Source organism: Ambystoma mexicanum, chromosome 6p (assembly GCF_040938575.1).
Source record: "Ambystoma mexicanum isolate Mex_15411 chromosome 6p, UKY_AmexF1_1, whole genome shotgun sequence".
In the NCBI taxonomy this organism is placed as follows: Eukaryota; Metazoa; Chordata; class Amphibia; order Caudata; family Ambystomatidae; genus Ambystoma; species Ambystoma mexicanum.
Genome location: NC_090935.1, coordinates 1,083,892,234 through 1,083,919,803, shown reverse-complemented (window position 1 = coordinate 1,083,919,803; position 27,570 = coordinate 1,083,892,234).

The window sequence follows — 27,570 nt, the reverse complement described above, 5'->3', positions numbered from 1 at the left end:
CGATGACGAGAATCTCAGTCTTACTTGTATTAAGGCAGAGATCATTGGAGGCACACTGCTCCTGCATAGCAGAAAGACAGTTGGAAATGAGCGAAGGAGAAGAGGTGGCAGAAGGGAGCCTGAAAATGAGCTGAGTGTCATCCGCATAGCACTGAATGTTGGGGCAGAGAGTGGCAATGGGGTGGGCAAGAAGTGCCAGGTATTGGTTGAACAGCCAGGTAGAGAGGTTAGACCCCTAGGGAACACCACAGGTAGAGAGAGAGATGGAGGAGAGGAAGGACCCAAGTTGGACCTCGGAGGGTTGATGGGAGAGGAAAGAGGTCAGCCAAGCCAGAGCCTGATCGGTGATACCCAGGTTATCATGGAGACGGTTGAGCAGGATGGCATGGTTGACTGTGTCAAAGGCAGAAGAGAGATCAAGTAATATTAGGTCACAGGGGGTATTGGAATCAATGTTGGAGAGCAGGTCTTCACGGATGTTCAGGAGAGCAGTTTCCATGCTTCTGGCAGCTCTGAAGCCAGACTGGTGGTCATGGAGACAACCAACCGATTCAGTGTGAAGATTAAGCTGGGAAATGGCCAGCTTTTCCAGGAGTTTGCCCAGGAAAACAGTGATGGTGATCGGGCGATAGTTAGCCGGGCAGGAGGGGTCGGCTGAGGGTTTCTTAAGAAGAGGGTGCACAAGAGAGTGCTTCAGCGGGGAAGGGAAGACTCCAGTGGTGAAGGAATGGTTGCAGAAGTCAGCCAGAGCAGAAGCCAGGGTGTCAATGTGGTCCTTGATGGTTTTGGAGGAACAGGGCAGAACCTGTTTTGATGAGACTTTCATAGACCGGACTTGTCTAGAAACCTTGTCTGGGGAGAACAGAGGAAAAGCAGAGAAGGGGGAGGAGAGGTGGCCAAAGAGGGGCCAAAGGAAGATTTTCACTTGGCTTTGGGCTTCAAGTGGATCCTCATGTCAGGGGCAGGAACATCAAGAGTATCAGATATAGCAGAGTGGAGCATGGAAAGGGCTGTGTCAGGGTGTGAGTCAGCCGAAGGGGGAGGGGTGGTGAGAAAGTGGCAGCAAACGCCTCAAATGTCACACGCCTCATGGGTCGGATAACCAAGAAGGTAGGTGGCAATGCTGGAGTTGGCTTGGCCTGAGGGGTAGAGAGGGTGAGATGGGAGGAAAGGAGAAAGTGATCACTTCAGGATAGAGAAGTCGTAGGAGGGATACAAATGGAAGGTCTGAAGAGATCAGAACATCCAGAGTGTGCCTTGCCAAGTGATTCGGGCCAGAGGGGAAGATAGAGGATGAGAGAGTCACAGAGGTTGCAAAATAGTCCAGAGACCAGGTGGCTGATAGATGGTAGCCGCAGTAAGGGAATGGCCAGGAGAGAGAGAGTCTTTAGATGAGGCATGCGAAAGAGTAGGCCTGCATGGGAATGACAGAGGCAGGAATCCACTCTGGGAAGATCAGGCCTACACCCCCTCTGGAACGGTTGGATCTGGGCACGCAGAGGCTCTTGTAGCCATCAGGGAGGAGAGTGTCAACGCTCATGACAGAGCTGGCCGTGAACCATGTCTCGGAGAGTGTTTGACAGCTGAGCGAGAGTTGAGAGTTGCAATAAGGAGATGGTTGCGGTCCTTGAAAGACTTCCAGGGAGGGGTACAAATCAGAGGTACGCCCTGCGGAGGTGTAGAAGAAGCCTGAGTGGGGGCAGAAGAGGAAGGAGGAGAGGGCAAGGTAGCCAAGGAGGAAGACAGCAGGGGAGGCAAGGGAACCCTGGAGGGAAGAGAGGGGACAGCCGGATTAGAAAGGAAATTGATGAGGTGTGGGAAGCGTATATCAAAGAGGAGAAGGTTGGCGTGAGGGCATTGGACCAAGACGGTACCATACAGGTAAACATTAATGATGACCTTAGAGGAGTGGAAGGGGGCCAGGAGGGCCTCCCACTGGGTGCCACCATTAATGGGAGAAGAAGAGAAAGGAGAAAGCACAGAGACCATATGAAGAGTCCATAGGTCTGGCGAGGGAACGACAAAAAGGATATTGGTGAGAGTTTGCCTGGAGGAAGCACTGGTATAGGTGTCATGAATAGGGAGGACTGCGCCGGAGACCAGGATGTCCTTTTTAAAATTCTTCCTACCAGATTTAGTGAGCAGAGCAGGATAGTCGATAGAGAAGCAGTTAGAAAAGATAGGAGAAACAGAGAGCACCATAGAGTAGGTAGGGAGAGGAGAGAAGAAGAAAGGCTGTGTGAGGGGGGAGGCGGGAAGGGTGCATCGCCTTTCTTGGTGCTGGCCTTGCAGCATCGCTGCCTTCTCTCAGCGTCCCTCCACGCTAATGCTGGCTCCACAGTGTAGCGCGGTCCGCCGCTCCAGGATGTCTGTACGTCAGCGGCTCGCCTCTCTGCGTAGGATTCTTCCTCCTCCGGTTAAGGTTCCTTGTCCCTTTATTCTTGCACCATACTTTAAAGTGGTGTTTTGCTTTTCATCAGTTGCTCTGTTCAAAGGGATTCCAGCAAAACCTTCCGATTACCTTCAGGCAACGATATAAAAGCAATGTCAGTATTTGTTGGATGCAACACGGAAGTAACATTAGTCTCTTCTATTCCCATAAATGCGGAAAGAGTATTTGTCATAGGGAGTTTCTTGTAGGAAGGGCAGTCCTTGTCCCCTCGAGCAGTGTCACTCCCAGTGAGGTCCGGCCTGGTCCTGACCCCTAGAGAGGTTCTTGCTTAGCTGGGTCACCTCCCCAGCCTCAAAAGGGGTGGCCGCTCCCCTGGTAAGAAGGGATGAATAGTCCAGATTTGCCACACTGTCCATATCTTCAAAAAGAACATACATATTTGCAACTGTATTTATTTATTTACTATTATTACATTTGTATAGCGCACCTAACCCTCAGGTATCGGGGTGCTTAAACTTAAGAATATGATTACAAGTAATACTTAGTTTTACAGGTCAGTTTAGCAGTTGTACACTACCGTGATACAATATGGTTACAAAGTAAGGTAAGGTCTTCATGCAGAATTAATCGAGACTAAAAACAGTTTGATACAGATAAGGTGCCGGATAGCAAGTGACCAGTCCGAGAGCCAGTTACAGTTTCATGAGAAACTGTAACAGAGTTTCTGATGAAGTCACACCCAGTTTGGACCTAATTCACTGCGTGCATATAGAATTCTGTAGACCCAGGGCAGTTCGGCATAAGCATCCCTTCAAAGATACCAGCATTTTGTAGAGCTGAGCACAGCTAGTCTCCATCCCTGATAGGGCTGATGGGACTACCTTAATTTAATGGGCCTCCAGCAAGGGCACCATTGTAAAGCCCCCAGCCTTTCTATCCAAAGAAGGGCCATAATGGCAATAAAGGCATGAGCTTGATTTATGTTTTTGTTTTCCACCAAGAGGGAGATCATTTGGGCCCAACCTATGTACACAAATTCAGACACATATTCTAATTTTGTCATACCCTAGCACCAAGGCGCCACATTGTTCTTTTCTGTCTGCCCCAAAGCAGGACTTTAGTTTTAGATATATTTAACTCCAAATGATTTAGCTTTGCAAAATTCCAAGTGGTGTTCATGCAGCGTTGGAGATACCTATTGCATCAATGAACACCACATAGTCCACATACGCCAATCAATGCAAATTAACAGATCCTTTCTTTGAAGTAAAATTGACAGTATGTTATTAATAGTGTACAGTCAATAGGCTAACCAATCGGTGAGTCTGTCTTTGATTTTTTAGATACATTTTCAGTTGTCAGCAAGGGTTATACCAATATTGTGAATGTCCAATATTGATTGTGTCCTATTTTTATGTTAGGTATTCACATACTTGCGCCAACTGTTATAATTATTACCACAGAGTGAGCTGCATTTTTTCATTAACACCACAGTTCCACAAATTCTCATTTCATGACACCTTTATTTCTCTAGGTTTGCATTCTGTCATTGTTTCCCACCTTTTTTGTGTATATTAGTCCAAATATCCAAAATTTTCTTCACAACATTCCCTTTTCTCTCTACACATGTTTCTCCACAGTTCTATAGTGGATCATCAGGAGAGAATCTAGGGGTAAAAATAAAAATAAACAATTAGCACTTATTTAACAAATGATCATTGTATATGAATGCAAATTTGTGTAAACAAAATCAGATCCTAGGCGTTAAACTCCAAACATTGTTTCCCATTTTTTACATTTGTGACAAGCCATTCACCCTGTTATTCTTTTCTTTCCTTTGTATTATTCATATTCTCCATCATTTTGGTACTTTAATTTGAGTTTTACATTGATTTAGTTATGTTTCTCCACTACTTATTTCAGAGTGGTAGAAATCTGCAGGAAGAAAACATAAGTTGTTTTGCTTTTGCACAGATCTCAGGTGGATAGCTCAGCGGCAACGTGCTCGCCTTGGAAGCAAGATGACACGGAGCAACACAGGTTCGATCCCCGGGTCCATGCATAGAAACCTCTGGGTATTAAGCACGTTATAAATAACCTATCATATCATATATCTTGATTCACCAGTTCACAAAGTAACAGTTTTGGTCTGTGCAAATAAAGAAAGAAAGAAAGGTAGGGGAGGTTGGTTGGAAGTTTCAAGGGATCCTCATCTGAAGGTCTTCAAGTTAGAAAATAAAAAAAAGCCCTTTTTTCCAAAATATGCTTAGCATTCACAGTTTTCACAGTTTCAGGCTTTCCGGCAGTTATGAACTCTCTCTTTCTCGTGCAACTCCTTCATCTCCACAACGGCTCCCGGTGGCTTCGCTCCCACCAACGATGCGTTTCTCGTAGCTCGGCCTCAATTCGGATGTTTCTGCTTACGCTGGTTCCTTTTCCATATTCTGCCACTAGCCTCCAGCTTCCATTAGCTGCTCTTCCCGCTGCATACACTCTGGTCCCTCGAGCACTCCGTCTGCCACGCCGCCTTCCTGGAGATGTCTGCTCCCTTACAGCAGTTCTGAGACCTGCTTCCACAGCTGCCTCCATTTTCTTCTATCTTCCTGCATTTAAACCTCGCGCCACGCTGATTGATCAAAGAAAAACTAGACTGATCATTGCTGGTTTTGGAGTTCTGTATTAATCTTGCTTGCCTCCGCCTCGTCCCAGTACCTAACTGGTGTTTGTATGTGTGTGTATCAATAAAAAGAGGTTGTGTGTCTCTAGTTGTTCTCTTCCTCGCCCCAGCATATAACTGGTGTACTTAAGGAAATGATTTACAGGAAAAGTAAGGAAGGCATTGACAACAGCCTATAAATGCTTGGGGGACATTGGACTCATGGTGAAAGGGAAATGGGGGATACCATGTCTCACCTAAGGGTGCCTCATCCCCACTCCCCAAGTCTCCTGCACCAAAATGATCCCCCATCTGATATCGACCCTAGGGTCAGGATCCGACAGGGCCTTTCCCTGGCCACCTTGGGGGAGGATATATTGGAGAAAGAAGGGAGGATGCCCTTAGATTCCTCACAGTACCCTCTTGTCCAAAATAAGCTCACTACACAAACTTAATACCTTGCAATCCTTAACCTGCCCAGGAGCTTTGAGAGTGAATAATATGCATAATGCAATTTGGATTTCCTATATTACCAACAGTGAGGACTATGGAGATAAATGTAGGGACCGCTCCAGGAAACTACCCTTTGTGACTATGATTAATGTCCCAAAACTCTCATGAAATACTTATGAGGATGAGGAGGCATTGAAAATCAAATACATCTATTGGATAACTGACAAACTGGCCTGTCGCCTACTCCAAAGACAATACCGAGTCTCTGTTCATACCAAGATGAGAGTTCACATTCAAGCCCATGTCTCTGCGGCATCTAACAACTCGGCCGAACTCTGTAAGATCTGCGAGGAGCTGGCCAAACCTGCTGTAGTCTCAACTCCTCCTCTTACCTCCCAGGCTCTTTGCAAGGCCCTTGCCTCTCACTTTATCTCAAAAACCCAGGACATCCTGTCCACCCTCTCATCCACTCCCTTCCCTCTCCTCTCTCCATCCGTACTTGCTGACCCTCCTTCAGCCATCCCCCCACCCTCCTTCTCGTCCTTTCCTCTTTTCTCCCCTGATGAGGTGGTTAGACAAGTCCGATCTATGTAAGCCTCATCAAAACAGGTCCATCCCTGTTCCTCTAAAACTATCAAGGACCACATTGATACCCTCGCTTTGGCCCTTGACGATTTCTGCAACCCTCTTTTGCCTCAAGATCCTTCCCCTCTCCTCTTAAGCACTCCCTTGTGCACCCTCCTCTCAAGAAACCCACAGCAGATCCTTTTTGTCCAGCCAACTATTGCCCTATTTCCATTACTCACTTTTTGTGCAAAGTCCTGGAAAAGCTGGCTATCTCTCAGCTAAACCTTCATTCTGATTCTGTTGGCTGTCTCCATGACCATCAGTCTGGCTTCAGAGCTGGCAGAAGCACGCAAACTGCTCTCCTGAACATCCGTGAGGATCTGCTCTCCAACCTTGACCCTAGCATTCCCTCTGTACTCATCCTACTTGACCTCTCCCCAGCCTTCGACACGGTCAACCATACCATCCTGGCTCAACTGTCTCTGTGATAACATGGGTATCACTGATCAGGCTCTGGCCTGGCTGACCTCTTTCCTCTCTGAACGACCCTCACAGATCCAACATGGATCCTTCCTATCATCTATCTTCTTCTCCACCTGTGGTGTTCCCCAGCGGTCTAACCTCTCGCCCTGGCTTTTCAACCAATACCTGGCAGCTCTCGCCCACTGCATTGGCACTTTCTGCTCAAACTTCCAGTGCTATGTGGACGACACTCAACTCATTTTCAGGCTGCCCTCGGCTACCTCCTCTGCCTATCTCATCCTCGATTGCCTAACTGCTATTCAAGATTGGTGTGCCGCCAACTATCTTTGAATGCCAGCAGGACAGATATCCTCCTCATCGGCACATCATCACCATCCCTTCCGCTCCCTCTCTGGCCGGCCTCCCTTGGCCCCCCTTGTATCCCCACCTGCGAGGCTAAGAACCTCGGGGACATCTTTGATTCCACACTATCCTTCTCCGCCCACATTGCTGATGTCTCTAAAAAGTCAAACTTCCTACTGCACCTCCTCAGAGGTACTCTGCCTTTTCTCTACTTACCCCAGAAGCTCACTGTTTCCCAAGCTCTGGTTCTCTCTAGGTTGGACTATTGCAACAGCCTCTTTCTAAATCTACCTGCCTCACCTCTCCGCCCTTTGCAACTTATCCAGAACAGGACTGCAAGACTTGTCCTTGGCCTCAAGCCCTGGGATCGTATCTCTCCAGCTCTGAAATCTCTCCATTGGCTCCCTGTGGATGCAAGGATTAAATTCAAAACCCTCTGCATTGTCCACAAGGCTTTCTGTGGCCTGGGTCCAACATACCTTCAGCTATCCCTCCGCAAATACCTCCCCTCTCGAGCTCTTCGCTCCTCTACCTCTAACTCCCTCTGCGTCAGTTGTTTTTCAAAGAAGTGAGCTGGGGGTAGATCTCTGTCTTTGGCTGGGGCCTCCCTCTGGAACAGCCTCCCAGCCACTCTAAAACTTGAGGAGAACCATCTCCAGTTCCGGAAGCACCTCAAGACCTTCCTCTTTGCTTCTGCCTTGGCCCCCCTCTCCTCTGCTGATTTCTGTTCTCCCTCTGCACTGTGCACCTGGCCACCCTCTGTCCTCCGGGCCCAGGTACCTGCTCACCCTGCCACCCGCCCGCACTGCCTCCGGGCCACCCCTTGCACTGTGTTCTGTATCTGTACCCATACAGTTCCCCCCACGTTTTCTTCCTGCAATTATCAGACCTACCCAGTCTGCTGCCTTAAACCCCGCACTTGCCACTTGCTGGCTGCACTACCATTGTTTGTTGCCTTTATTATTTATTATTATTTATCTGTATCTCCTTGCTCCGCACTCTCCTTTTCTCTCCCCTTCCATGCACTTGCGCATTCTCAATGTCACTAGACGTAGCAAGATCATTTTGTTCTCCCCTGTTACCCTTCCCTTGCCTTCTCACACTCTGAAACACTTGTGTATGAGCGTGATAGAAATAAAATATCAATTAAATTCAATAAGCTGCGTCAAGGTATTTCTATCCATGATAAGATCAGATATAGTAAGATGCTCTCGGGTTCCAATGCCTAATCACCAGGCTGATTATATTCAGGTGTTTTTGCGGTCCTGGGATCTGGTTGACGGAACTCTGGCAATAGATTTTTGAGCACTTCCGCCAGTGGGGATCTCGATTTTGATTAGCCCCTATATATAACTACCAAGAAAAAGTAGATTGTAGATATCTCACCCCATTAGTAGCCAGGGGCCCTTTAAACCCAACTATAACACAGAGGAGAGGAAACACAAGGAGGGAGACCACTGATGGAGTTTTGGAGGAGGTGGACTGACTGGATCAGGGTTTTATTCCTCCAATTTTAGACATGGATTTTCAATTCCTCTCATGGAATACAGCTGGAATAGCAAAGAATTTGGAGGACACATGCTGGACTGAATTCTTGAGGAGGCTCCAGTTGGTCCTCTTACAAATAACGTGGGCCATAGCTAAGGTAGATATGCAGGGGTATCAAGCCTTTCATGCCCCGTCTAGAAAAGGTCCCAGAGGCAGACCAAGTGGGTGGCTTCTTATCTGGTTAGACTGTACATTAAATTGGGAAGTGACGGTTTGCACAAAAGGCATAGGGTAACTCCAGCATTTGGCTATCTGCACTGGGGATGATAACTGGATCCTCTTATTAAATTCTTATAACAGACCATCGCAAGCCACTGAATTAGAGGTGGTAGGAAAGATTCAATAATTGATTCATTCTTGGAGGGGGTTGAACCATACAAAAACCTGCACAATTGTGGCAGGTGATTTGAATATGCAGGTAGAACCTATAAGGGAGCTGGAGGGGGCCTGGTAAGACTAGGATACTGCCTGGGATATCCCTACCCTGATAGCTGATTGTCCAAAGCCGGTGCACCAATGCGCTATGGACACGGCCAATTCCCTGAACAATATTGGGCTCACAGCCTGTAATGGTCGGTTCTTAGAAGAACAACTAGCAAAACCGACCTTTGTTGGACATAAAAGTGTATCTACTATTGATTACATTCTGAGTTCAATAAGGACTGGGTGAAGATTGGTAATTTCAGAAAACATAAAAGAGTTCAAAGTGACCACAAACCCTTGAGTGTACAGATTCAATTGAAAAGTCATCAATCCGCCACGAGATGATCAGGGGACGGTAGAAGCCATGGCTCTTACTGGCCATGCACCGAAATTGGTGAAGTGGATCAGAGTGATTGGGCAAGATCTAAAGCCCTCCATATAACGTAATTCTGGAAAATCTCACCATTATTTGCTCAGACAGTACCACTGATTGGGAGATGCTGACAGAGTTTAATAAGACACTAGAAAATGTGGTTCCGCTTATGACCTAATCGCCCCTAGAGTAAAAAAACTTGCAATAACGAAATCCGGTTGGTACGATTAAATCTGTAGAGATGCAAAAAATAAGATAATGGTCTGTCTAAAGGCCCCCGGGGTAATGGATAAGATACAATTTATAGCATATAGATTTGATCATAAATCTACAGTAGCAAAGAAAAAGAAAGATGTTACCCCAATATGGGAGACACTTTTACATGCTTATGAAGAAGGGGATCATATCTCCTATTGGAAATTGATTGTGGCTAAAGAGGTGAATGGAAAAACAAGTCTACAATGTTGTATAATGGCAGGAGTCTCGCGACAGCATATTGCAAACCTGTACAGTAAATCTGGCGTGATAGGGAAGGTGACATTGAATCGCAGTGTAAAAACTAGCTCTGGAGAAGAGACTCTTGTATTCAACATTGAGGAAGTTAGGAGGGCAATTGTAAGTCAAACGAGTGGGAAAGCATCTGGGCCAGATGGGATACAACTTGACCTTTATAAGGATGAGGCAATGGTTTGGAGCCCAATATTGTGTAAAATTTGGAACGCAATAACGAGACAAGGGATAGTGCCTGCCTCTCTGAGAAAAGCGCTAGTTGTACCGATATACAAAAAAAGGGGACAGGGACCAACCAGTCAATCATCTGCCCATTTCCCTGATTGATAGTGTGGGGAAAATATACGCTTAGACAGTTTTGTTTCACCTCCAATCCTGGTTCAAAGAAAATAACATCATTTGTGGCCTACAGGCAGGGTTCCAAAAACATAAGAACTGTTGATTAACATTTTCGGCTGTTCCTGTTGATCCAGAAATACAGCGTGCTGCTGAAAATGAAGTTGTACGATGTATTTGTGGATCTCAGGACAGCGTTTGACAGCCTCTCAAGGGAAACCATGTTGAGGATTATGAGGGTAAGGAGGGCCCCTTCAAAATTGATCACTGCTATTTGGGTGCTGTATACTGATAATAAGGCAGTTGTTCACTGTGGACTAGCCAGAGAATTACCTAACACATTTGATGTGGAAAAGGGGATAAGACAAGGCTGTGTCCTTGCACCCCTCCTCTCCTTTCCAACATATACATTGAAGAAGTAATTAAGACTTGGAGTTAGAAATGTATGGATTGCACTTAGATGGGCAACAACATCTATCCGGCTTTATGCTTGGCTGATGATACAGTGATATTGTCCACCTCACCACAAGTATTAACATTGGATATATTTTTAAACACCTGTGAGACCCTTGGATTGCAACTGAACACTGAAAAAGCAAAGATTTTGGTGTTTAAGCCACAGTTCACGAAGCATAAAAACCTGGATATCTATGTAAAAGAAAGTAAACTAGAACAGACGATGTTCTATGATTATCTAGGAATTAGGTCCCATGAGAACTGTGAATGGCCTTCTCAACTTGCCAAGGCCTACTCTAATTTGGGAACGTTTGGTGGGGCTACCCCTCCTTTTTTTGTAAAACATGGGAAAGGGATCATTTTGCCTCCTTTGAAGTTATACCGAAAGCAGGCGATACCGACTTCAGTCTTTGGTGCAGAAATTTGGGACTTCCCTTGTAGTTGCAGCTTACGCTCCTTCAAGGTCAATAACCAATTCAGGCATGACCTTTCTTATGCTACCAGGCGGAGCTGGGCAGCGGACGCCGCGCGTGGCTGTTTGTGGGGATGGTGGCATCGGCGCCGATGCGGTGGCCGTCGAGGGACATCGACTCGGCGGACGTCGACGCGCAGCACCCTCTATAGAGGGGATTTACGAGGCCAGCAAGCTGGAAGTGTATTGTCGGGGATGGGGAATACGTCGGAGGAACATCCCGTCGAAAGAACGTTACAAGGTAAGCAGTAACTTGTTCGTCTATGGCATACAGGTCCCAAACTCCTAGTATAAACTTGTACTACTCAAGAAACCTTGGTAAAGTGGCAGAGAAGTCAGGTTTATCATAAGAGGATTATGTGAGCTGTAGTTAAGTACACTGAACACAGTACAGTAGTCCAAAGAAATGCACCAATTAAGGTATATTAAAATACATAGGTATTCTATTTACACAAGGAATGTCTTAAAATACTTAAATCACTTAACTAACGCACATAGGATTACTTATAGATATTTTTCAAAGGCCACTGCTTAGTTGGTAGTTGCTTGTGGTACAATTGTTTCAAAGTTTGACAATAATGCCGGTTCTACTGTTATCGATACGACCGCGCACTCGCGTTAAGAGACAGCTATGTGGTAATTGTATTTAGTTAGCAAAACCCATAGTCTTTTCGGAAGGAAAAAGATTGGTAAGTCATACAGTAGCAGATCTTAATATTCTAGAGGCATTTTCTCAGCAAACTAAAGCTTTTAAAGTCTGATTCCCTAACTCTATGAAGGAAGGCCTTTGGGAGAGCGCTCAAAGTCTTAAGCAGCAGAAAAGCAAACGTTCCTCCCGTGGATACTTCCAGTCTCTAGGACAAGATGCACGAGGAGTTGACACAACAATGGAAACCCTGTTAAAGGACTCACTACAGGGACACATGGCAGCAGTTTCGGTAGAGTGGGCATGCTGGACACCTCTTCAGGTCCTCCAATACTCTAGAGCGACTTCTTGGTTTAAGGTAAGCAATACCTTTTCACCCCCACAGTACCTTGGGTTGGAAGAAATGTTTGTGGCTGGATTCTCCTCTGTGCAGCAGTGACAGACCCAGTCTCCTGATTCCTCGGTCTGGTGATGGAAGGAATGACTGAATGGGATGTCTCAGCAGCAGTCTTGAGAAGAGGACCCTTGGCACAGTTTTCTTCGTTATCTCTGGTCAGTCTGCGGTTTTGGGGCCTTTTCTGTAGCACCAACAAAGGACGGTATTTGCCTAGTCTATCATCATCGATCCTGGAGTCCTGCACTCTGTTGAGGGGACTTGGATGTGTCTGATCGTGTCCCTGGTGGTTCATTTGGAGCTCAGCAAAGACTTGGCGGATTCGGCCTCTCAAAGATGTTGCACTGCAAATGTGTCTGAGGTCTCTTGGTATTTGCAGTCTGCTGCTCTGGAAAGGCAAAACAACCCAGGAGATGTCTCAAATTTCAGTTTGTCTCAGGGCTTGTTGGTCCCACCAGCCCAAGGGATGGAGTCATACTCTTGGGAGCTCCTCTGCCGAGTAGAACTCGGGGTCAGGACAGAAGTGGTCATTCCACGGTAACGCACAAGGTTTGCAGGTGTCTCTGGTCATAGACTTCTTCGGTTATTCAGTTTCCAGTGGTTGGCTTGTATTTCACCTCAGTGTTAGCAGTTTATCTGAAGTCCAACTAAGGGCTTACTAAACCAATTGTTAGGACAGTTTTTCTGAAGTGCTACCCAACTTCATCAAACCATACAACTGAGGCAGTACAAGACTCCACTCTTAGTATAAGGCTGTACCACCTGAGTACATGGTATAGTAGACAGAGCAGCCAGGCTTATTTTAGGAGGGAGAGAGTGCTGTAGAATCGGTACAAATGAAATTGTAACACAAATGGTCCAAAGAAACACTATGTATGTAAAAATAATGGATTTATTTAAACACAGGTAGGCCCAGATACATCTAGGGGAAATAAGTACTAACACATTATATTAAATCGGTTATAAAGGTACACAGACCAAAGTATAAACCTTATTTGGAACACCTGACAGTAGTTCTAGGGACGTCCAAAACCTTTTCATACATATTCAGTATAGGTCACACCTATTCTTGGTGAGTAAAAACCAATGGTTACTTTCACAATTACATTCAGTAATGCAAGGGCAGTAGACTCTACCTGTTGTACCGTGTCGCTCGGCAACAAATCACATCCGTCAACTGGGCAGTATACTTTTTGTGAATAGTGGAACACTTATTCCAGGTACAGTAAAAACCTATAACTACTTTTGTGATAACGCACAGTTATACTAGGTGAGTAAAACCGAAGGATGTAATATTCAATTACAGGTGTTTTTGAGATCAGTGAAACACAGATTGAGATAAGCAGTAACTTATTTTTGGGTGGCACACAGCTAACTCAAGGTAAGTAAAACCCATATACTTTTTCAATCGCACAAGGAGTTGAGGTTAGATCTTTCCCAGCTATACAAGTAACTGATGCATGACTTATAAAGGACAGTTAGAACCACAGACTCTGGGTTAGATAGCACAAGGAAAGTAAACCCTAATGTTACACTTTACTGAATGACTCAGTCACTCTAGGTAGGCAACAACCTAATACAGATTTATTCTGGACAGGCTAACCGCAAGTAGGGGGAAGCAAGACCCAGTTGGGGGACACTCATACAATTATCATAACGGGACTAATCTGGTGATATCAAGAAATTATTTTTTCGGAAGAGTCACAACCTAATCAAAGGTGAGTAATATACCTTCTATTAGAATGGCAAAACAGTTTTTAAGGCAAGAAAGATGTTAACCATACGTTTAAGAATAGTGCATCACACCTCCAAGGTAAGAACTTTTGTAACTGTTCACTTAGTTTGCAACCAACTCTTTTACAAGTAAGTCACTTTTAAACCATTTTCTTTTCTAGGCAAAAGGCCCAATCCTTTAAAGGTCTTTTCCTTGTTCTTTGAGCATGAGTGGTCTCAATGGCAGAAGGGGGGTCACTAGGATTTAGTGACTAACAGGCAGTGTCAGGATAGGTTATTAAATAGCAAAAGTCAGAGTTCCTTAGGAAGATTGGGCAAACAGGTGAGTATTTTACTTTAGAGTTAGAAGAGGGTACAGGGGCTTCGCACAGCATACCCTAGCAGGATTCTAGCAGTGGGACTGGGAGCACTGGATGGGAGGCATCCCCATCACAGAAAACACCCCACAGCTAAACAGAAAATCCTAAGAGACTTAAGGTAAGTACATACCCAAGCCAACACAGTACCTCAGCATTGAAGATGATTTTGCAGCAGGACGAGTTCAGGATCTGCAGCCTAATACCTGGTCAGTGGATTCCTTGTCGTAGAGCCTGAAAACAAGACCTCAGAAGGAACTTTGCAGCAGGGATCAATTAAGAAGGATCTAGGCAAGATTTTCCTTGCGACTGAATGCGGTTCTGCAGATTTGGCACCTTTTTAAGGAGCACAAAAGACAGAATCGCCATTGAATTCTCATCATTACAAAGGTCCAGCACTCTGGTGAGAGGACTTTTCGGACTCTATTCGTGTCTCTGGTGATTCACCTGGATGGCCACGAAGTTTCAGCGGGATTCGGAATTTCGGAAGACTGTGCACCGCACAGTGGCTTGAGGTCCCAGGGTATTGAGGTATTGCAGCAACGCAAGGTCACAGCAAAGCGTGGGATGGCTCAAAAAGCAGGACCAGGCACCTCGTTTTCGGAGTACCCAGGTTGATTGGGAGGAAGGGCTACAGCAGGCTCCGGTTACACAACAGGCTCTCCGGTCGCTGGAAATCATTTCGGCTGTGAATTCTTAATCGCCCTCTTTGGTTTCGGTTAAAGTGGTGACTTTTCTTCAGCTTCCAGGTTCGCAGGATTTATCAGGAATTAGAACACAACTGCTGCATTATCTGCCTGCATTTTACAAGACGGGGGCGGTCTGGGTGTCCAATCTGGACAGCCAGCCCCCCCACTGGTATTTGTCCCTATTCAGGCAAGGAGGAAGACACAGGGCTGTGGAGTTTTGGACTCCTCTCTTGTTTCCTGCCTTCACAGACAGACTGGATCCTGGGCGGGAGTTCAGAGGACTCCCGCTAAAGATAAAAATCACACAAAGGAATTTCCCGCCCTGGATGTCAAGGGAAGGAACAAGAAAGGACAAGAAACACTAAAATGGCGAAATAAGAAGACTGGGGCCAATTTGGTTAAATGAGCACCCTTTTATTTATTCCATTTATATAGCGCACTAAGCCCTGGGGCATCAAGGTGCTGTTACATAAACCATTTACTCTTAAGAACAAAGTACTTGCATTTTACAACATAACAAATGTTTTGAGATGGATATTTTCCTGGTACATAATCTAGTTAGGTGAACAATAGAGTTTTTAGTGCTTTTCTGAAAGTCCAATAGAAGTGTTCCTCGCATACTGTGTGAGAGCAAGTTCCAGTGTTTGGCTGCAGTGGCTGGTAAACTGAAGCCTCCAGCTTTTGCCCATCCTAGGGTGAAGTGGATGCCCTATATCGGGGGAAGGGCGTGGATGGAACGGGTGAAGGGCGTGGACGGAACGAGTGAAGGGCGTGGACGGAATGGGTGAAGTGTGTGGACGGAACGGGTGAAGTGCGTGGACTGAACGGGTGAAGTGTGTGGATGGAACGGATGAACTGACGTGGAACGGGTGAAATGGTAGAACGGATGAAGTAGGTGAATGAACGGGTGATGTGATTGGAACCGGCAAAGTGGGGGGAACTAGTGAAGTGGGTGGAACGAGTGAAGTGGGTGCAATTAGTTAAGTGAATGGAACGTGCGAAGATGACATATGTGGATGGATGATGCGTGGAGTAAGGATAACATGGCTAGAACGAATGAAAGGAGCAGTGTGAAGATGACATGTGTATGGATGATGCATGGACAAAGGATAACGTGGGTAGAACGAATGAAAGGAGTAGTGCATAAAATGGTTGAAGTGCATGGAACGGACGGGAGTGCATGGAACGGACGGGAGTGCATGGAACGGGTTGGTGTGCATCGAGCGGGTTGGAGTGCACAGAATGGCGGGACGTACATGAAATGGTTTGGAGGGCATGGAACGTCTGAAAGAGCATTGAAAGGAACGGTCTGAGTGCTTGAAACAGTCATAATGCACGGAACAGTCGGAGTACATGGAACGGATGAAGTTCATGGAACGATTGAAGTGGGCGCGATCTCAAGCACCTACAGTAAACCACCATATTCACATCTCCACGCTTACTCTCTTCTCTACACCACCGCTCAAATAGAACACAGCGATACTATGACACCATTTGGTATAGCTGTTCTCATACCAACATCTGCCTCATACTCCCCATCACTCTAACTTAACACTGCTGGTTACACACCCCCCAGCCAGGCGTTCTCCTCAGGTCTAACGCAGCCACAATCGGTCTGGATAATTCCTGCCAGAACGAACACATACTATTGACCTCTCAACCACCACACCTACTGCTAAGAAGCAGCTATTACACGAATGCCACACCAGCTGCACACATATCCGGTGCTCACACGCACCTTTGACTCTCTCTACTCTCTCTACTGACTTGAACTTCGGTTCCCAAGGGCGCTCAACCTACCAGCGCCTTCAGACCATACCAATGGTATATAAGGCGCTATACAAATGCAAAGTAACATAACATAACATAAAGGTTCATTGGAGAAAGTGGAGAATAGGCTTTTAAAAAGCATTGTTTTGCCACACAGCTCATCACCGCCAGCACTTCTACATTTGGAACTGGACATTAGGCCAATAGAAGATCTCTTACCTGTAAAACCAGTATATTACTGGCTTAGGTTGTGGAGTTTGAAAAGCTTAGGCAATTATCGAGAAGCATTAAAACATCTATTGAGCCTGGAAGGGGGAAATGTATTCCTTGGGTAGCACATGTCAACACGCAACTAATAGGGTTGAGTGAAGCTGTATTATGGGACACTCCGGAAAGAAATAGATACATTTGCTTTGACCAGGATAAAGAGAAAAATAAAAATGAGGAACAAAGAGCTGATGTTGTTTGCAGCTAGAAGCCTTAAGCTGGGATCAGTTTATATTGAGGATGAACTAGATTTTAGCTTTGACCGTTACCATGACTACATCCAACCGCCAAATGAGAAATCTCTGTATATTCGGTTCAGGATGGGAACGCTTCATTTAGCTCCTTCACCAAATCCTGGAGTCAAGGTGGATCATATAAATGCCCACTATGTGGCTTGGGCATGGAAACTGTTGCCCACTTTTTGTTCATTTGTGTTAAACTGAAATACTTGAGAAATCAATATTTAAGGCCACTTTTTAAAGGTAGTAAGTCTTCGATCTACTACTGAAATAATGACATTTTTTTAGATCTATTACTGAACATCATGTCATGTTTGCAGTAGCCCGCTATATTCATAGGGCTTAGTTGCTCAGGTTGAAGTTATTGGATAAGGGTAAAATCAATTTGGAGTTAAATAATTTCTATACAATGTTTACATTTTAGAATTTATCGGCTGCTTTAAATTCTGGGATTTTAATGAGTTTGCGAGTATACTCTCCTCTTTCTTTTTATCTTTTGTAGATGCGTCTATTGAAAATGTTTTAAATCTGATTTTTATGTTTTGTATGCTTGTTTTTCATGTACTTTATGGTATTATATAATGAAAATGATGATGATGTTTTCCATTATATTGTACATGATGGTATTAGCCCATGTGCTTTATTCTGTTCTCATATGATTAGATTTTAAATTTACCAAATGTATGGGCTAAGGGTTTGGCATTTCAAAAAGGACTCTTTGACAATGTGCTTGCTTCTCTTCATAGCATTTTGTAACATTCCGGATAGCAGTTTCTTCTCCTTCATTTAAATAAACTATGAGTTTGACATTTAGTATATTTAAATTCATCAGTGTTGCATTGATAAAGATATAACCTATATTTAAACATCAAGTATCCTTTTTTAGCAAAAGTCCAATGATTAATAAACCAGACAGCGGTGTGCTCAACTGTTTGGCTGGAAGAAGAAAAGCTAAGCGGAGCAAATTAAACTTTCATGCTCACTGCCGGAATTCACACCATGTGCAAGCTGCAAAAGCATATCTCCCAATAGCACTAAGGGCGCTACAGGAATTCAAAGCAAAAATGAAGCTTTGAAAAACAATGGAAACAACATACAAAATAATACACATACAGTCACAGCCTCAACAACAGCAACAAAAACACTTTTACTCAAATTCAACGCACTCTCTACAACTACCCAACTCTTGACATCCTCGAATCAACCATACATTTCATCAACATTTGTAATATTGGCTGACACAGCACAAACCCTTTGTCGCAATATAAGACCCTATGTCTCACTTTTCAGGGCCCGACACATTCCTTTTTTCCCCCATCACCGATAGGCCGAGGGGGAAACTAATTCCAGCTCTCCACTCTGCTTTGTGTGGCACTAGACACAAACCATACTGCCCATGTGCAATGTTTTGGTGGAGTACATGCTGACATATGACTTGCTGTGCTTCTACGCTTGTATGGATTTCATGGTCATGGCATTCGTACTATCTCTTAGGGATTTTAGCATGCATCTCTGATCAGGGAATCGAATTCCCTGAGCTCTCTGCCAGAGGCCTTGAAGATACATATTGGAAAGGCTGTGGTGTCATTAAGGTTCTCTCTGATGCAGAACAAGTTAATTATAGTCAAGCTCTGGGCCTCATTACGGTTATGAAGGTGCGGGTAAGAACTGTGAAGGAGGTGCTGAACTCACCATTTCAGCCCCATGTTTAAGTTACCTGAATCTCTGCTTTGCAACATTTTCTGGGGAGTTAAGAACACATTTTAGGTTGCAACTCTTGTCCTCAGGGTCACGTTTTGATAAGGGTTACTTCAATAAATAGGCCTGTTCAGTAGCTTTCTTGTGATACTTGAGCCATTATGGTGCAACTTATGATTCTTGAGAAAATGAACAAACTACGATCTTCCATTTAAACTAATGAAAATCTTCAAACATATAGGCAGATCCTGACTTTCATTTCACAGTTAAGTTCAATTTCTTCTCTGAACAGGGCATCTACTCCATTGTTGTCTTTTGCCTAGTGTAAAGTCATAAGCCTTTCTTCTCCCAAGGCTAATGGTAATCGTATTGCTTATCCCAGAGAACAGGCCCGGATACAATTCCTTCCTGGTCACTGGTTGAGTGTTCTGAATAGAAACTAAGAAGGGATCAAAGTCATGCCTCTAGAAACAGATACTTATGTTTGTGAAGGTTATATTTCCTTGGGAACACAAGGCCTTCTGTTTATTTTCCATATAATTGTGGCTTGCCACCACTTGTTCATTTTCTCATCATGATATGTTCATTTTGCAAAGGAAATTTTAATCTGTGTGTTTATTATTTTAGCTGAAAAATGTGCCTACTCCCATGATCGCAGTTTCTGTGTTTGGAAATGCCAAGCTTTCCATGTAGAATAAGCCTTTAATTTTACTTGGCTTTTGTTGCGAAGGAAGCAGGGTCATTCCGCACCCCCAAGCGCTTTAGAATTAGGCAAGACCTCTTTTAGGTGCTATAATGGACTAGGGTGGAGGAGGGGCACCGGGAAGGCTCTATCATGCAAATAAAATCACATACATAGACATGGGCAGGCACTGAAAAAGGTAGTTATTGTCTATATGTAAAGCGCAATTAACTATTAGCTGGTTAGATTTGTAATGTATTTTCCTAAGCATTGGAAAATCTTAGTACTATAGAGGAGTCAAGCTCCTTCCCAGAAGGAATGTGGCTTATGCTAAAAATGGACAGCAGGCCCTTCTGCGGTGTTCGCCACTAAGGCTAGCACTGGCAGAGGACACAAAGTGACTGACCGTCAAGGGTCTATAAGGGCTAAAAATGGGATTTACATGCTCTGTGCGACAAAATGCAGGAATGGGACATATTATAAGTATTAAAAGTGGGGGGAACCTACAAGGCCCAGATTACATGAGTAGAATGAGTGGAATATGGAGAGAATGACTGGAAAATGTTTTTTATACATAAAATGTTCATCGGTAGCAAAATAAAGGAAAGCATGAGCTACGGTGTATTCATGCATAGCCTAGCAAAATGTAGAACAGCACGCTCTGACAAAACTGCTGACAAAGAAGAAAAGAAGGTTTTGGAGCATCCCTCTTATGGAAGGAGGATGGATTGGGATGAAGCCATGGCCCGTATCCATTGACGCCAATACAGCAAGACAGGCCTATATAAACTCCTGCTAGAGGGGTGTATTTATTCTGATGTGAGGGTAATTAGGGACACCCTTACAAGTGGTGACCGCAATGTGATCTCAGTTCTCCCCTGTACTTTGCAAAGGCCCATGCCTAGTCACCAGGCAGGAGTCATGCCCATCTACAGCGACCGGTCCTACAAATAAAAAAAACACATGTTTTAGGTTTTAGTAGGAGCCATTTTAAAAGAAATCCTCTCTGTTCACTGAAGTGGGGCGTGGCTCCAGAGAGAAAGACAGGCCAGTATTGGGACCTCGTAATGGAGGAAACTTCTTGTAAGAGATAAGAACAATGGGACATGTATGTACGACAGTATGTTGGTATGAATGGATGAAGTAAGAGGTCAATAGATTGTATAGGACTTTTTGCGATGTGTTAAGGTATAGATTGAATAGGACCTTTGGTGATGTGTTACATTATAGATTGGATAGGATTTCAGGTGATGTGTTAAGGAATAGATTGGATAGGAGGTGGTTTATGTATTGAAATTGTTGTGTATTTCTGTTTTCCTACTTTTTATAATGGAGAAAGGGAGCCTCATCATATAAAGACTGAGAAGTAAGGGATTCTCAGCCATAATAGGGTGAGAAGCTAGTACCACGTGCACTTCTTTTATGACGATAAAAGCAATGGGATCCTCAAGCATGTATAAAAAGCTGGGAAGATGGTACTACAAGGACATATGGAAAAAAGTAGCAGCTCGGTATAAGGAATGGGCCTGGATTTTAGTCAATTCTTTTAGTATATTTTCTCTTGCTGTCTTTTGTTGTAAAAAAAGGAAGGAAGGTGGATGAGTCATAATCACATGAAAGGCCCAATCAGAAAGTGGATCTCTCTTTATTTGAAACAGACTTATGATGTATGGCAGATGCAAATGTAATACTGCCTTTTCAATTTGGCATTCATCTCGGCATGTTTTCAATAGCCCAAAGTGGCTAAATGCAGTTTCCTTCTTTTTGGGCAAAATATATCTCACAACTTACCTTGGTAAGTGGTAGTAGCGTGGGTATGCCCGTTTAGTTACCGTACAACATTGTATATAACACCCTTGTGATGCAAATACAGATTTTGCCCATTTTATAGCTATGCACTGCCCTTCTGTCTCAGAATGATCATGTCTGGCAATGGCATTTACCACACAATGTTACTTCTGCTGCTGCCAATGGGGCATATGCTTGTCCTGCTGACTTCAGAAGCACAAACCCCAAGTCTTTCATGAGCTGCACTCATTCGATAAGTGACACCTTCATTCTGCAACTTTGACTTGACAGTGCTTATTGTGGCAGAGCTTACGGTGTGTGGTCTTTCCATTTACTGTATTACAGTTTTGGGGTGTAGAGGATCATGTTGCAGGCAGTGGGGCTTTGGCTTCATCCTATTATACCTTTCCAGGTGTAGTTGTACTGTGAACAGTGGTTTTACTCTACCCTCAGCCTACATCTCCCCCCTTCCCTCACCTTTAATGATACTGGCTTCAGTTGGTGGGAGTTATAGGAGTTGTTTGTAGAACTTTTGGCTCACCAAATATTTTAGTCCAACAATCCCATCAGTCCAAAAAGATCTTATGAGCCACAGATTGCTAGATTAGCCTGGATGTTTAGTAATGTTAATTGATGTGATCTTTTTTGATTTCACAATGGCCTGACTGCCTCCTAGAACTCATTCTCACAGACATACAGGGTGATGTACAGTACTGTTCTATTTTAATTTCCAGACATTGATTCAACATGAATTTCATTATAAATAAATGAGTCCACATTCATCGGGTAGGTGTTGTGTCAAGGGTGGGGCGTTTGGAGTCCAGGAGAGTCATTGGAAGAGTGGTTAGAGGTTTGGGAAATGCTGTGTCGATGGTAGAGAGGCTTGCCCGAGTAATGTAGCAGGAGGGGTGATGATGCAGACAAATGGGGGTATGGAAATTAGCAGGAATATATCGGAGCATCCTCAAAATTTGGATTATCTTGTCATTGCATTGCTGGATGTGATCCCCTGCGAATCCTGTGTGGCAAAAGCCCAGACATGTTCTTTTCAGATAAAGAGGCAAGCATGCCCTGTTGTCCAATCCATGAAAGTTCTGTTTTTTAGGATACAGTGCAAACATGACAAAATATATGAAAATAATGTGGATCATCTCACCTGAAGAGTGTTTGTAGAGGCCAGCAATGGCCTGCTCATTCTCCACGTAAATAGCTCTTAAGAAGGAGCAGGCAATGGGGTACCTTTGCTTTTCTTAATTGAAGCCATGTGTGGGGTTATGGGATGGGGAAAAACTGGGCAAAGAGTTGCAAAGATGGATCTGGCATACTCTATGCCAATGACCAGTACTAAGGGAAGTGGTGGTGTTGGTGAAGCTGTAAAGGGTGATGCTTTCACGGGGCAGGAGTCATGAAGGAGAAACAGTCGTGCCAGCTGGTCAGGGCATCAATGTGTGGATTGGGGCACTGTGATGATTGCTAAAGGCATGGAGGAGATTGAAGTCCAAAGATCATTGGCTGTGACGTGTGCATTCTGTGGAGTTTGGCCACTGGCAATCGAATGCTGGAATACAAGTAACAATCATTGGCTCTTCATAATGGGTTTAATTCTTGATGGTATATTTTATGTTGATAGTAGACTGTGCCCCTTATTATAGGCTGATCCGTCCAGCCAGACCCCCATGCTACTTTTGCAACATCTTTAACAGGTGCACAATGTTCCTTTTGATGTTCTTTTTTGCTGGACTAAAAAGTCCTTCTTCATATGAAAGACATTTCCGCACTTCCTGATCCTTTGCGCAATCACCAAGATCATAGGAAGATTCTGTCCTCTCCACCTTTTCCTACTTTATGGTGTTATCCACTGGTTTATTGCACACTTATTGCACGTTCACTTCATTGCACAGATCGAATGAGTGTTGGTCCACCCTGACCTTTCTCATTCTCACTGGTCTTGTCCAGTGGCAATTCCTCCTCTAAGATGAGACCCAGCAATGACATTGGGGAGAAAGAGGAGGGCAAACAAGAGGAGAGGACAAGCAGGTTCATCGTGAAGCAGTAGGAAGAAGAGTGATAAAAGGAAAACGAGGTTGCAAGGAGGAGGTGGGAAAACCTTAGGATGAGTAGTATTGGCGGTAGAAAAGAATTATCATCCTTATCATATTCACTTTAATTGAGCAGTTTATGACACACAATCACTTAACAAAAGCACATTACAAATTAACAAAAAAATGTATAAGAAGACCATTTGTAAAATCACTACATATTGTTCTGGTATAACTAAAAGGAAAGCATCTGTTTAAACACTAGTAAAACATCTAATTCACTTGCCCATGCTTTAGCAATGTAATAGGATATGGCGAAAACAACATTAGTAAAAATCAAAGGTGTTAGAGAGATCTTCAGCTGCCTCTAAGATTCTAATATCATGGTTAATCAGAGAGGTTTTTAGGTTTTGTCTGTGAACATCATCATATGCAGGGCATAAAACAAGGACGTGATGAAACATGTTTGTCTTTGAACTGCGTCTTTGCCCTTTTTTCACTGCAAAAACGGCGACAATCAGACTGCTAGTATTTACTATGATTTAGAATGGAGGCCAGAGCTAGGATACTAAGTTCCTCATTACGAGAAGCACGGTAAAAACTGGGTCATTACCGGCATGGAGGAACTAGCGGGTCTGTGCTCGTATGACGCCGCTAATAGCGGGTGATTACGAGTGCGCAAGCACGCGTGAACCCCAATGCCGGTAATGGCCATACCGCCATGGCGCTAAAGGCCCTCCAACCCCCGATAGCGCCATCACGGGACCCGCTGATACCGCCTCCGCCTAGGAGGCACCCCTTAATACCGACCCGGTAATAACATCATGCTAATACCGGGCTTGTAATACCGGACCCGGAAGTAACATCATTTCGTCCGAACGGATAATGCGCCGGCGGCCATCTTTACAAGCAAAATCCATTGCAATACTCCCAAACCACCAGTTTTGTTCAGGAGAGACCATTGCCAATCCCTTCACCATGTCTAAGGCTACCAGGAAAACAACTCCCTGCCTGCGCAAAAAGTGTTTTTCAGACGGCAAACTGAACATGCTGGCGGACACCATTGCTGCCCATGCAGAGGAGATTAACCTGCAGAACCTGAAAAGGGAGGTGCAGCAGCATAAAAACGAGATCTGGGAGGAGGTAACCCGCAAGGTCTCGGCAGTCGGCAGCACCCCACGGACAGTGAAAGACTGTAAAAAGAAGTGGGAAGACCTCCGCCTCAGGGTACGGAATATCCTGGCCAGCAATAGGAGGGAGGCCATGGCCACAGGCGGGGGTCCCCACTCACCTGTCAAACTTTCACTCTGGGAGGAGACGTGCAGTACGTTCATACAGATGGAGTCCATCGAGGGCTTCGGGGAGATGGAGACGGGTGCCGCAACATCTGGAGATGGAGGTGAGTGACCCTGCAGATCCCAGTAGGGGAAACATGACGTAGCAAGTGATGTCGAAGACAGTCCAGGCAAGTCAATGCATGTCCCAACACACACATATACATATCCTTGTCCAGATGGAGGCCCAAACCCTGCCACAATGAAAAGCATGCTGAGTGCCAATCCCATTACCAACACACAGCCAAAACACACGGACCGTGCCCATGTAATACATCACACAAACCCCAATACAAGGGTATGCCACCTGCCATGCAGCATCCCTGCATTGAGACGTCACGGCAAATGCCAAAATGCCCCCTTCATACTGCCCTGTGTCACACACCTGTAAGATATGAATGCATGATAAATGAAATACTCCACAGCACCATATAATGCATCTTGCATGTAACACCATCACTGATGCCCTGCATCTCTTCTACCCCCCCCAGGCACCGATGGAGAAGATGCCAGTGAGGAACCAACCACAAGGGCATCCACGTCCCGGCCCAAGACAACGGCCACCGACAAAACCACCTCTGGGGCAGCCTCGCAGCCCACACCAAAACCCAGGGCGAGTGGCCAGGCCATGGCTGCACATGAGGGCCCTACATCAACGCCTGACACCGTGGACACAGAGCTGGCAACACCAGTGGAAGGTGAGGCCGTTGCCCCACTGAGCAACATAGATACTGCAGTGGAGGAGTATGTGGACGAGGATGGACTGATCCATGTGGCATGTCCACAATCCCCAAGCCCTGTGTCCACCCGCCAACCCCACACTCAGCCCTCACCCACCTGCAGCAGTGTGGATCCTTTGCTGCACGATTTGGACCTCAGCAGCCTCTACAAGGACCGCACTGCCAATGCAGGCCCGGTCGCAGCACCTTCGACCACTGCTGCTCCCACCACCAACCTTGAGTCACGGCTAGTGAGGGTGGAGGCTAGACAGGACTCTATGTTGGACCATCTCCGACAATATGTCGCGGATGGGGAGGACACTAGGCGTGATATTGCCCAGGCCATAGTGGCAAACACAGCCGCCATAGGGGCGAACACAGCTGCCTCAATGCCTCTGCACTGATGATGCGAGACAGTATGGGGGCCATCATGCGGGTCCTCGCCTCTATCCTGCTGCACATGCAGCAGCCACAACCTGCACCAGCCGTGCAAATCACCACGGCTACCACCCCATCCACCACACCTGCTTCCTCTGCACCCACTTCCTCTGTACCCTCGAGCCCTGTGCGTCCAACAAGACGGAGTGCGAGGCACTCAGAAATGCTGCCCTCGGACAACAAGAAATCCAGGAAATAGTGTGGGACAACAATGGGAGTGGGTCAGATGGTGTTGGTGGTGTATGGGTGTATTAGGGGGATTTCATTGGGAGGTTTTGGGAGTTCATTGGTGGGTTTTGGGAGTACACTGGGGGGTATGGGGAGTTTTGGTGTTGTGGGGGGGTAGCACATTTCTGTAGTTGATATCAATACACCCGTTGTGTGAAAAATCATTCAATGCCTGGACATTGTTCATTTTGTGTGTATCCATTTAATTTATGACAGTGCACAGTGCCCAACTCCCCACATTCCCTGTGTGCATGTCCACATGGACCCAGTGTACAATGTGTCACTGACACATATCTATCGACGTCCCTGTGGGTCAGACGTATTCGTCAATCAGTGATTGGCGTACTGCATGGCCATCCTGTGCATCACGTACTGGCAGGGGTGCTGCTTCTCCTCTGTCTTCATCCTCATCATCCTCACCCGGTGTATGCATGTCAATGTCAGGTGGCAGTGGTACATTTCTCCGGACGCACATGTTGTGCAGCATGACACAGGCCATGGTCATTTTTGTCACCTTCTCAGGCCTATGAAGGAGTGCTCCACCAGACCTGCTTAGGCAGCGGAACCGCGCCTTCAACAGGGCAAAGGTCTGCTCAATCACAATACGGGTACGGGTATGTACCCGATTGTATTCCTCTTCATGGCTGTTTTGCGGGTTCTGCACAGGGGTAAGTAGCCATGGCTTCAAGGGATATCCTCCATCACCTGCAAGCAAATACAAATAGGTCTATGTGAGTCACTCTGAGCTGCCACCTTCAGGATTCACAGTCATTGCTGCAGCTATTTGCTGTCGACATGCACATGTCCCTGTACGTATGCACAAACATTATTTAGATGCATTCTATACTGCAATATGGTGTGGTAGTCTGGATAGCTTTGTACAGATGATGCAGGGTGAATTCTTGCATGCTGATGCGGATGTACTGTGGTTTCACGACAATGTTTTGCCTCCCATTTTTGCTGTGTATACTACACCGTGCATGGTCACACTAGCTACATTGGCACAGTTGAAATCATGTTTAGTCATGCATTGCTTGGCATACCCATGGTGGCCAGGTTGTGCGTCTTACATGTTGTCATTGATATACATCATTGGTCCAATGTGTGCCAGTAATGTGTCATTTTGGGGTTGGGAGGTTCAGGTCAGGAGTGTTTAGCTCGGCGTGCATTCTCCACTCATCCCCCCATTCCCACACAGGTGGAGTATGCACCCTCCCATTCCCACACAGGTGGAGTATGCAACCTCCCCATTCCCACACAAGTGGAGTATGCATCCACCCCCCCCCATTCCCACACAGGTGGAGTATGCATCCCCCCCATTCCCACACAGGTGGAGTATGATTCCCCCCCCATTCCCACACAGGTGGAGTATGCATCCCCCCATTCCCACACTCCCAAAACATCACAACCCCGATGCACTACCATGGGCCAGTCAGGCAACTCACCAAGCAGCCAGGCAATAAAACATGTCGCTCCATGTGACCAAAATGTCGCTCCATGTGACGGGGTGGCGTGGAGTTATGCAGCACCATGGCATC